This window comes from Ptychodera flava, chromosome 18 (assembly GCF_041260155.1).
Source record: "Ptychodera flava strain L36383 chromosome 18, AS_Pfla_20210202, whole genome shotgun sequence".
NCBI classification, from domain to species: domain Eukaryota; kingdom Metazoa; phylum Hemichordata; class Enteropneusta; family Ptychoderidae; genus Ptychodera; species Ptychodera flava.
In genome coordinates this window covers 9,689,545-9,703,072 of record NC_091945.1, presented here as the reverse complement: position 1 = coordinate 9,703,072, position 13,528 = coordinate 9,689,545, and positions in this window count along the sequence as shown.

The window sequence follows — 13,528 nt, the reverse complement described above, 5'->3', positions numbered from 1 at the left end:
AAGGGGGACATAAAATATTTCAACGGTTCCCTATTATTTTTAACTTTTTCAGATTCCATAGTTTGGTAGGAAATTAAATGAAAAAAGAATAACATTTATATCATCCTATGGTACTATGTCAGTAACAATTGAACAAAATCTTGGAACATTTTGTCGTAGTTCATGACTATTATTTCTAAAAAATCTAATAATGTATGAATACCATTGATTTTCAAAAGAAGAGCAATAAGTAGGCCTTGTAATGGGCAGAAATTGCAACTTTTGATAATATCAACTAAATTTCCTTGGTGTCTCCCTACAGTACGCTGAAGCACACGATTTTCAGTTTGTTGACAAAGCCTGCATATGTAATCACTTTTGATGATAATTGAATTACAATCAAGACTGAAAGTCATTTGTTAATTATACAGACGCACAGTCCACAGGCTGTGATAGCAATCTGAATACTGGACAGTTAAACATGCCGTAAGGAGTAGAACAAGAATGTAGCTGTATAACGTGAACAAAATTATTGTCAACACAGTATTATCAAAGTTAGTACAGCTACTGCCCTGCTACTGCCTAAGGGCTGTGTCACTGTCACTGTACACCGGCTGTGACAGAGATAGCTTTGACTCTGATGTAGCAACAAGAGTTTGGGTTAAATGACGCTCATGACAGAGAAACATACTTGTTCACAAGATAAGACCGACATCACCTAAAAGATCATCATAGTTAGCAGTCATCAATAGACAATGATAAAAGGGGAGATAGGCGTGTCACTCTTCACAAATACATGTTGACGGTGCTACACAAAAAGTGCATCTCCTTGAATGTAATGGTGCAATTTACTTCTATTCCTATGGCTATCTGTATTTGCCGTTTTAAATCAACACATGTCCAAGGAGAGCAACATAGATGCGAATGATCAGTAGGTATGTTAGACTTGATTTTTTTCAACGTTGTATTGTGTATCAACATATTTTTATACATAACTTTTTAGAATCAAGTTGAATACACACAGCCTGAGTATTAATATGCGTTGGTCTTACGGTATATTGACATTTCGATGTATATAAAATGCAACTTACAGCAATATACCTGTACATAACACATATGTAAATTGTGTAAAAATTGTTATCAACATTTGATTTTGTAATATTGTATGCTTAAGGGTGTATGATCAGAAAAATTGTACTTATTGTTACACTTTTGCATTAGAGATTTTGAATTCTGATATATTGAATAATCAAATATTAAAGAAAAAATATGGAGTCCCCATGCTTGATTTTCTAAAATGTATGATGAAAAGTCACAGTTTTTCACGAAAATCACTTAAAAGTAATATACAAAATCAGTCATTTCAAGTTCATACAGTAAAAAATGTTCACATTCTCTTCTTACAATAACACAAAGTAAAAATTTGAACAGTAAATATTCCAATTTAAATTGAAAAATATAAATTTAAATGTAAAAATAATTTGTAAATTAAAAAATATGTGAGTAAATTGAATTTTTTATTTTTCATACCTTCCAGGATTGTCAACTTTTAAAAACTTTTATATGTAGCATTGAGAACATATAGTCTTGTATTTTATGTGATTTTTTTTCGATAGATTACTGTGCTCAGTTTTCACTATTTGGCAAAGTGTAGCCAGGAATTGCCAATTTGCATACTCTTTATGATCGTCATTTTGGGTGCTCTTCAACGGTTTCCATTGACCCGACAAGTCGGCTTAGACTGATAAATTCAAACAAAAAATCCACTGATGCATATAAAGATAAATCAATTTTAGAACTTGCCCTGGGAATATGGCTCTACAAACTGCCGAAAACTTTTCTATAACCACTACAGAAAGTTTATGTGTGCGTCAAAAACGATACAGTCGAACATCTGCAAGCATGACAATTTATTTTTCTGCGCGAACATCCCTTATAAATATACGGCTATGTGATAGTTTTGGTTGAGGGACTTGAAAAATTTTTATGATATGGATGGGGGGATTTGAAATTTTTTGAGTGTATTTAGAGGGGGTCTGAAAAAAATATGATTTCAATTGACCCCCTTATCATCATTTGTGAACTCACCCCTACAGAGACGAAGCTGTTTTAGTCACACTCACGTTACTATTTTAGAAAGTATGTGTACCGGGAGAATCTTGCAAAATCGGGGAAGTTGTGTTGACAAGATATGGTTAAAAGTAACAATTACAAACACGATACTTGATTAAGAAACGAACATATAATTTCCGGAATCAACGACTCAATTAGTGATGCTTTTACCATGATCCAACCATTTGAGTTCAAGAGATTTGCAAGGTATAATTTACTGGAAGTCTAAGGTTTTTCGAACAAAAAATGAAACTTCTTAGAGGGGGTGACAACTCTTACCAACCGCCCTGCCAATACAATATGATTTTTTTTATTTTGCGTACTGGTTTCCCCACTGCTGATTCCAATAAGGAACAGTCCCCGCCGGTCCTCTCTCTGATACAAAAGCCCCTTTACCCTCTCACCTATACATGATTTAGCCCTCCTAACGGGCAAACCTCGGCAAGTGTCCAAATTTTACTCCCTGTCCGTCCTCTTGGTAATTTTTACTGCCTTTCCACAGAGCAAAAGATACAACTCCCGCCCGTTCATGATAAAAATGCCCTACTGTCCAGTAACTAGTTGCCCACACCTCTCTGTATGCATTGTATTGTTGTTGGCAGCAGTTGAGGGGCTGCAGTCGGACACAAACTGCAAACCTCAAGTTGCAATATAGGAAGGCTAATTATGAAAGCGTTATCAAACAAGATTTACAGTTCATTATTAGTATTAGAAAGTATATCATGACACGGAAAATCACATTAAAGCAGTGACGGTATCCCTTGAATAGACATTACCTGTAAAGAGTGTCACTGTTACTTTGTCTATGAAATCAAAATATATCACATTTATGTGTTATTGTTTTAGCTATAGTTGAGTTTTGCGATAACAATTTACATATTTGTGTCCCTGCAATTGTAATTGCCTTGCCATGAGAGTTTGAAAGTAAAATCTAGGAAAAACATTGCATATACGTATTACACCACAATGCATCGTGGAGGGACAGTCTTAGATACGTCATTCCAATCCAGCTCAGCTAGTCCCAAAGTTTTTGTAATATTAATGGGAAATTTATATTTCTACATGGAAATAATGGTGGCCTTTTTGAATCTAGATATCTGTAAATTTGGTTTACTTCTTTCTCGAATGCAAAATTTGTTTCTTTACCGATCCATGATATGCCTCCTGATAATCTAAGTGAATATTGTACATTAAGTCGCAAAAAATATTCAACAATTAAAGCTTTTAACATTTAAAGCTTATTTTTACCCAAATTGAAATTTAATTGTAATAATTTACGCATGCATTTAAAGTTATCTCCGCTTGTCGCGGAAACCCTGCTTCAGTGAACTCACACAATAGAAGAGCAAGGTGTGACGTTTTCTTTGCTTGGTTGCGATGCGAGAACTTTCTGTCAGGCTGTACCTGCTGTGAATAGGTCCTTTATGGCCACGGAAATTAGTCTCCATATCCGGGAGTGAAAAACAATCGAAGTACGAGAACAGCGAAACGATATTAAAGAATGAATAACAGAACAGATCGATAACGGATAAACCGATGATTTAATGATAGAGTCAGTGACTGCTCACGAAGTTGTCACCAGATACTCAAACCCGTGCTTTAAGGTCCTCGAGAGCTGCACTGTTTCACCAACGAAAATTTTAAGAGAAATCTTGATGTCTGTAAAAAGCTACCGTCGACCACAGCCGAAAAAGTTAAAGGTTGAGTACCGTGTGCGGCGCAACACAACGGAGCTCACATGATACAAATCGTCTCTTAACCAAATCTCTTGTCAGTTTCCTTCGAACTGAGCGTTAGTGAAATAGTTACGATGAATTCTTTCAAAATCAAAAATGGGAAACCTTATTCAAGGTGTCTCGCATAGAATTTGGTTACGTGCTTGAAATTAGATACTACTTGTTTGACCTGTGAACAACAGGTTGCGCTAAACAACGAAATGTCGGTTTTAAAAGTGTCATTAACCATCGTGGAAGATATAAGAAAGTCAGTTTTCAGTCGCCATTAGGCAGCTAAAGATCTGGATAACCTTAGTTAGTATTAGCAAAGAGGATAATCAAATATCAATGCCATGAATGGCTCTTACTTGTCATGGCCAACGTGCTCCGCAAAACCATGATTCCAAGGATTAGTCGAACAGCTCCCGAAGGCGCCATGGTGATACTCAACCGTCGGAAGTTCGACTGAATTATCCTTTTGGTGGACCAACAAGCATTTGGCGCGGAATGTCAGGACAGATTTGCCTAAAATCGTGCACCACACCCAATTTTGAATAAGGTACAGGTTAGCATAACCAGACCCAAGTGAGTGTGATTGATGACCTGCCGAGTACGGTATACTACTCAACACAGTTTCGAGTGTCAGCTTTTCTTTTGTGGAGTTTCTTGCTTTGCATTCTGTTCAGTGGAGTAATTACGCAGCGAACACTGATAGGTAAGCTATGTGAAGCGTTAACGTTAAGACTGGCCCTACACGCAGTGATTATAGTTGCTACGAGATATCACCTTCAATGTAGGAGCGACAGTGATTTTGACCAAGATCCACCTGTTTGTTAGATTATCGGGTGTAATTTTTACAGGTTGGAAATTGAAATTGACCTATGTAAGATAACTGAATCTATACTCACAAAATGTCATTAAACAATAACGCACCCAAATGTAGGATATTTAACGACATTTTACCACCTTAGAGATATACGGACAACCGACAGGGAAATGAAATGGCCAAAACTGTGTGGTACACCCGCTTCAAGGCCAGGGTGCTTTATTCCTTTTATAACAGTGTATAGAAGTTTAACAATTCAGGAGGGGTCTGACTTTAAGTATTAATAAAGTTTGCGTATTATATGGCCCTGGAAAAATCATAAAATTTCACTTGATATACTATTCAGTTGACATATGGTTCTGTGTTCACTTGTCTGCAAGACGAGTCGATGTATTAAAATAGGCGAACATTTGCACGCACTACATTGTAAAATAGGCCTGTGATCAGTTTTTCAGTTTCATTACCTTCAGTGTGTATTTTTGTTATTTCGTTTTCACCCACCTCCTCCCCAAATTTAACGCTCAAATATTTACAGTTGATCATTTTCAAGGCCAGATGACTTCTAATCATGTTGTATCGCTAACACATCACTGTTATTTTCTCATCTTAACATGAGCGATATACTGTTAAAATATAATATGAGATATTTCCCTCATTATCTTGTTATCGATGGCGGTTTTACACTGCTTTACAAATATATTTAAGGTAAACTGCCATCTTTGACAGGACAGATTCAGTGTATCTCTTACTTGCGGTTCTATGTTGTCGCAATGGCCATTGTTTGCTAGACAATGCCTTACCGAGAATGTAAACCGATCGTTCGTGCTCCATGGCTCACAACAAGGCGTATAGGTTTCAGATTTCCTCACATGAGGCCACGGTGTAAAACTTCATTTTGTATTTGGTGCAGTAATATTGACACTCTAATTCGAAAGGAGGGATGATTAAAAACTTATACTTCATGGATAAGATTGTCATTATTGTTTTCTTGTAAATCATGTTAAGCTGCTGTGGTGACAAAAGTATTTTAATTTCAGTTTTCAACTTGACACCCTTGAGGCTTAACGTTTTGGATAATTGCTCAGCTATTAAAAATGAACAAAATATGTACGTATACCTTTTCCTTATGTTTATTCGCAATATCCCTTATATTTTCGCAAAAATGATAAATCAGGGTCAACTCTAACTGTTTTCTGCTATATGTATTCATCTAAAGGACTTCTTATTCGTTTTACCTTACAGACGTATCGTATTTTGTGACGCACCGAGACTTCAACCAGGTTTCTTTGTCCTGGGCATAAGCATACGGATCAACTTCTCTATCTGTCCTAATTTGTTTTCTCTGGGGAAATACTAAAACGCGGCTTGCAATTCTGCCGACAAAATGAGTCAATATCCTGGTATTTTGGATGAAATCACCTGTACACTGTTAACAACATTCGTTGAATTTTACACCGTTAAATTTTCTTCAAGTACAAATTTAGGACGACTTCCTTCATGAATTGGCAGTCATGCCAGAACTGTAAACATTTTGTTGATTTTACGATGACTAAAATAGCCTGCTAATTTATGCAGGCTGGTTTAAACAACAGTTTATATAATATTTTGTAGGGGAGGGGAACTGTACCCGTAAGGGTTACATTTTCCCGCTTATGTGCCTTTACAAATTCCACTTACGCCATTTTCAGATCAATCAAACCACAAAAAGTCCTGCTTCTAGGCCATGCGGAAATACTGTGACCAGAGAGCTGTATTCCGCTTAATTTTACGCTTTTAACAGGAGCGGAAAGTAGCCGACATTTTAATTGAGGACCTTTCACCAAGATAAATCTATGGCCATGTATCTGCTCAATTTTTACGCATCAGAAATAAGCCATCGTTTAATTAAAGCACGGTACGCCCATGGCCAATCATGCAAATCTTCGGCCACAAGTGAAGCGGTGGCAACCGTAATTATATGTTGACATAATAAAGTGAAAGTAACACTATAACTAATGTATAGAGTGTGTGTCATTAAATATTTTCTCACATTACCGTTTGAAACTATTTAAGTCATCAAGTGCCTTTGTAGGAGAAGTTCAGCAATCCGTTTCTAAATCATATTGCATTTGTCTTGGAACTTTCGAGAGTTCCTTTAAAAATGTCGTTGTAAATGTAATACCTTTGTATTACGGATGTTTGTTTGCAGCCTTTCATAGAAATGTCATAGAAATATCATGTCATTTGGCGTCGTTTTGACAGGAAAACGTGAGTAGAAGTTGACACTTTGGTGAGCATTAATATTTTGAAGTTTGAATTTCTACGATCTAGCTGCAATCTCACAAAAATTGACACCGGGATGAACCAAAATTTTATCGGGCTGTATGAGCTGCACACTGTGGTAGTTATATTGACCGTTCACCTCTCATGAAACTGTGTTGTTATTTACTCCTACACAAACCACTTTACTCATACCCTCACCTTACCGCACACCGACCAATTTTAAAAGAACAAACATATTTGTAGCCTTATCGACTGTCGCTCAGTGTTGATATTTTGATGTTTCGAAAATTACGAAGATTTCCATGCACATATTTTTCAAACTAACAGGTTTTCAGTGAACACGTACATAAAACTACCCAACCCTTTCTCAAACATGGTCTGGCCTAAAGCAATTGTTATTGATGGTACAAATGACTGCTTCACAGAAAATGAGGGTGGGCAGGTTAAGCCATGGCCAGCGTCAAAAAAGTCTTCCCTTCATACTCTATCGCTATGATCCTATTTCTTCCATCGTTAAGATTTTGGGGAGCCAAGATTCATCTCTTTCTGATTGATATTCGTTTCGTGTCAAATGCCAAGACGTTATGAAAGTAGAGGAAATACGAGCAGCTCTGCATTTTTATGAATCCGGTCAGAATAAGAATTATCAGAAACTAAAGTTTGTTGTAGTGTTTTATCTACATTGATATTGGGGAAATTTTGATTTTATAGCTACTGTATTATCAACAATAGCATATTAAGACCATACAGAATTGAGCATTACAACCGGTGACAAGGACGTGTTTGACAAGACAAGTTTTATGATACCACTGTACGAATCTATCATAAACTCCGAATTATACGCATGCGCAGTTCAATCACCGGAAGGGTCAGAAAATGTCAGGTTTTCATGTCGCAAAAGGTGTAGTCAAATTCCAAAGTAAAAAATATCACGGCGTATTTGATATACCTGTCACGTTATTAGAGTACAGAGGAGGGACGAGTTCCTAACTGTCTGTATTGCCCATTGGACAAAGCGCTATTGTATGTGAAATCGCGAAGTCGTAAGCACACCGAGGTGTGGTCTATCTATTGACACTGTCATAGTAGTAATTTAACAAAACTCAAGACGCGAGCCCTCTTCATCAGAAGAACAAAAGATGAGTCCACTTCCAACCCCATGTACACGCAGACATGCGGTTCTGCATAAAATCTGTAATGAGCAGTTAAAAAGACAGAAGTGCGTGTGATGTCCATCATATTACCCTGAAAATTAAGCTGGAAATCACAGTCTGAAATAAGTATTGTCAGAAACCGTCAAAATCCGTTCGAGTGCAAGTGTATGACCCACTTATCTGCAATCAGTTACAAATCCAGGATGGTTATAGTACTTCTTAATAAATTCACTCTTACTTCATTGTTGTATAAGAATTGTGCAAGTATTTAACAATATCTCGTCGACATATTTCCATCCTTAACACATACCTTGCTAATTATATGTATTTGGGTACAGGTGTACGCCTTTCTTGATGACATGACGTCTCACAGTTCCTTAACTGATATCCCCTCACGTAAACTTTCAAACATGCTCGATGATGTGGAACTACTTGACGCTCGGTGGTGCGGAACTATTCGGTACCACCCAACATTCTTTACTGGCGGGATCCTACAGGGAAAACAACTTTGCCCTGCTATTTGTTCTTGAATTGTATAGTTGAAATGTTCAGGTAGGGTAAATTCATTTCCTTATCCCGGTGCGTTAATCAGGACAAGGTGGATCAGTGAGTAAGCCATGCGCTCTATAGGAGTTCTCTGCTGGGGTGAAGATCTAGGATACTTTCCGGGGACTCAGTGAATGAGAAGTTTTTCTTTCGTTGCCTTGCGCATTTTTTTTTCGAGAGTCTGATGGTGTTTTCACAATCACCGTCTAGAGACAATGCATCTGCGACATGTTCCGGACAGGAAAATACTCTCTTAAATTTCATTCTACCACGCTTTAAGCTGTGGAACAACTGACCCTGAAACGACTGACTTGAGCCACAAGCAACACTAACAACTTCAGGAACTTTGCATACATTTTACAGTCTTTTCTATATTTGTGTGCCCTGTGTGATGTGTGACCATAACATAGCCAACTGTACCCCTTAACACACTTTGAAGCACACAAAGATAGAATTGTTAGCAAAGTGCATTCACTTGTGGGGCGCGAATACCGTTGTTGACAACTTTTTTATGTCAAATCCAGTTATCAAAATTGCCAATGTACCTGAGAGATACAAAGACTGTTGACAAGATTCTATAACTTGATATGGGTATAATGCGACCGAAAGATGCCAGAAAAACTTCGTGCACAGTTTGCAAAAATTGCAATGTACTATTTTCCATGCATTACCAATGTACAACCATAATTGTAAATGTATTGAACAAAACATGTGGAATCTTGTTTAATGTAAATCCTTCTATCGCGGCGTGTCGATGAGATTTAAACTTTACAGCGTAACTATTACAGTAGCCTAGACCCTAAGCGAAGAAATATAGTCTAGGATACTATTACAGCGGCTGAGAACAGAAAAACAACAATGTTCAAAATCAAACACGGCAGTAAATCTATGAAAATTCAGTATTTGAGACAAATGAAAGAACTATGAGAAAATATTGTGTTTGATTGCTTTGATAACACGTTCACAGTGATTCGCGGGTTTTACTGACAGAAGTATCTGACTGAAAAAAGCAAATTTTAAACTCTTCCAGCCTATTGACTAGGCGATGTCAGACCTCAGAGGATTCACAAATAGGTGGAGCAATCGCTTTCTCTTTCGTGTTCACTCTTTGTCTATCAACACTGAGGCGGAAAAACTTATTCTTGTGTCCAGCGGGCAACTTTGTAAATAACCCATAAGTTGGCAGCGAACAGGCTCCCGTAGTTTGCTGAGTTTGCCGATTTGGAATGTCGAAATCACGTGGTTTACAGGGACAACAGTAAGAGCTTTCATATGATGGGGAGAGGGTCAACAAGGGTTTTAACGCGTGTGGACAAGGGAGGGACGAAACTGCGAATGGAAGATGGGACTCTGAGAAAATATGTTACATTGTAAAGGGAGAGCAGCTATGAACGGCTTTCACTTAACCTCCTAAATGTGACGGTATTCAAAATCCCTAAATATATTACATTAACATGTAAAAATACCACTGCTTCAAGTGTTCAAATCAACAGGTTTGGCGCGAATTAAATATCATATCTTTAAAGTGTCGAGAGGCCTATAGTTTGCCTCAATAAGGCTATGGCAAGTGAGTGGTCGAGCGGAAATTCTAGTATACGGGAAGCGAACAGTTTACTGAAACCCAGCATTGTTGCATTCAAGTAAGAGGCAAACTTCAGAGACAATCTGCGCTGTCACGGACTTTGCACGTGATTTCAGATATGGTCGAAAGAAACTTTAGCGAGTTCGCTTAAGGTGAAAGGTTAGATAGAGGGCAAAATATCCATCGAATCGTTAACACTGGAGTTCTCACATGCGCCCTTTTTGTCGATTGGTAAGAAACGGTATTTGTCGTTGTTGTTGTTGTTGTTGTTGTTGTTGTTGTTGTTGTTGTTGTTGTTGTTAATGTTGATTGTGATGGCGATGATAATGATAATGATATCATCTGATCAGCCTGATTCAGGACTTTAGGCAAAGTTATCCCTGCATCGTAAGTAGAATGACGTCATGCCCACACAAGACCAACACGAACTTCTGTTCTGTCGATGCTTAGTTTGCAACCCAAAGATTCTTCGTATCTATATGTTTGCATACAGGTGTGTGTTTGTTATTTAGTGGTCAGTCATCTTTCGTTTACAAGCTTCATTAGATTAAAGCACTGCCTGACATGTCTCTGTATTCGACCTGTCCATTGTGTAGCCATTGACCCCTGTGACCTCGTTTTGTGTAAACCAGGTAGTGCGTGGAAATCTCGGGAACGAATCGAACTTTGACCAAGCACGGTCCCTGTGTAGGACAGTGTATCAAGTAACAATATGGATAGACCATTAGACTTTTGGGGTGACCAGGATGCCGATATACACTGGCCAATTTACTTTCGCATTTAAAAAATTGACAGTGTGAGTTTTTTCAGATTTTTGAATGGCATGCATACTATTTTCTTCGAAATTCATCCACTTTTTAGCGGCTTTTATGTAAATATTTTTCAAAAACTAAGCATAGCTTTAATTTTTTTATAGGAACTATTGCTATGCAGATTTGTTTTCCATTTTGACCATTCCGATTCTCAGATGAAATGGTCGATCCCTTCAAGTTAGCTTCAAGTGAAGCTGATGCGTACATGTACAGTTTGGTTATAAGATGCATCAATCGGATTGGTTTTTGCAAAAGAATACATTCCTCAAAATCGTTGCGGCCTAATTTTCCTCCGATTTCATTGTTTGGGTTTAGACTAAGGTTACATTCAACGGGCCGGGAGATATTTGTCTATACGATCATATTCAACTTACGTGCAATGAAAATAGTTATCAAGCACAGCGTCAGAGAAATCGACGCATTAAGAGTGGTTTGCTTCAGGACTAGTGGCAATTCTTCGTACTAGTCTCGGTAAATGTAATACATGACGACATGATAATAGAAGCAATATGAAGTTGGTACTATTAGTTACGACATGCGATGGTGGTGTTTTGAAAGTAACAATTACCCTTACAAAGTGTTTGCTTTACCGTGACGGGGACACGCATAGACTTGTACAACAGATATTATTAAGAAAAGTGCAATCCGTAGAAAGTGTTGAAATAACTGTAAAATCCATGAAAACAATGCAACAAAGATGCAACCACGTCGGATTTAATCCTTTCTAACTCCCGTCCCCATTTCGCTGTGTAAAGATCCCGCTTTACCGTAAAAACAAAGAGGTCGGGTCAATCAACGGTGGTGAATGAGTTTAATAGTGATGCAATAGACAACCTGCACAAATAAAAGAAATGATAAACAGAGACAAAAAGATAACTCTGTCATAATATACTTCGAGGTCAATGGGAAGTGCACTCCTCGGCTGATCGAAAAGGAAATGACACCGAAACGACAGGAACCTTGACTCGGGATCACCACGACTTATTAGCCAAACGTGCGCAATATGCCTTCCGCGACTCTCTAACACTCCCTGGTTTGCTATCAAACTTATAATCTCTGACCATCACTGATATGCCCTCAAAGGTCAGCCTAACCAGCCCCAATGCTAACGCAATGTGAAACCAGAATAGCCATGTCAGGCGGCCGCTGAGCCAGGCTACGTAAGCTTGGAATCAGGGTAGCTGAGGACAACACTACGAAGCCAAAGCGTTAAGGTAATATGAGCCCCGAAAGTGAAAGACTTCTCAAACTTCCCCAATGAAACTTTCGACCATTCTCTTACCAAAGCAAGAATAAAAACCAGGGGTCACAGTGTAAAGGTGGGTACTAGAGAGACAAAATACCTAAGATTTTCCGATATTTGAAATTCAAAATGGCCGCCATTCGTGAGTTGACTCTATGGAAAAAAGTAAAATTTTCGATTTTCGAAAAACTAAGACGGTAGAAAGGTTTATTTCATCAAGAGCTCTAAAATGAGCCCCAACAAGCGGTAGATCAGAAGAGAATTGATAAAATTTGAAAACACAGATTTCTGTTCCCTGAGACGGAGAGTCTGATGTTTCCCTCCCAGCTCCTTCTTTTTATTCAATCTGAGTACTTCGGTGTCAAGGACTACAGTGGTTTTGTTTGTTTAGCGCATACATAGCAGGGATACGTCAGCCTTTGCAGACATCCCAGGGTTAGTTTGTTATATGACGCAGAAAGCAATGCCAAGAGGTACAGAAACTATATACGCCAATCCTTAAAAGGTGGCCAGCAATTGGTATGCGAATAGAATGACTGTTGTAATTATTCAAAAAAATGAAAAAAAAACACACCTGTTAACCGAGGTAACTTGCTGTTGCGACACGCAACATTCAGTGCACTTCACCCACAATATCGCCTGATTAAGATCTCTTGGCGATGAACCGTCGTCATGCCATCTCAGAGTGACCCCATGAATTCAGGAACAATGGTAGTTGTCGTTATTTGAGCCCTGGATACAGATTGCAAAACAGCAATACATTCGGGTACACCCAGCTAACTATGCCTAGTCAGGTTTGATTTCTCACAATGACATTTTTTTTAAAATTCTGCTTGTCAAGAACAATTCTTTCGCAGGTTAGTTTACGCCCCATGGCCCAGCCTGTGAATTGTACATCGATCACAATAAAGTGATCGTAATTCATGTTGTCTGAGGCGTAGACGTCCACTTGCGCATGCGCGAACATGATCACAGGTACCTGTAAGTTTGCCACGATGCAACACTCTCGAACATCTTCTGGTGTCTCAAGCAAATCAAATCGATACAAATAGAGAAATTATCTTTTATTTGGAATTAAAGACTTTGACACTGAATATCGAATCGTGGCGGTGCTGTGTCATTCAATCACATAATATGCAAAATGTTCAATTTTCTGACATACCAAACAAGTAGTAAAATATACGCAAGATAAAAAATCAGTATTTCTAAGTCAATTTGGAAAATATCAGAAGCGTTGTGGATGCTTTGAGGCAGTATGCAGTGAAAGACTTAAATAATTGCTCACTTTCGTTAATGA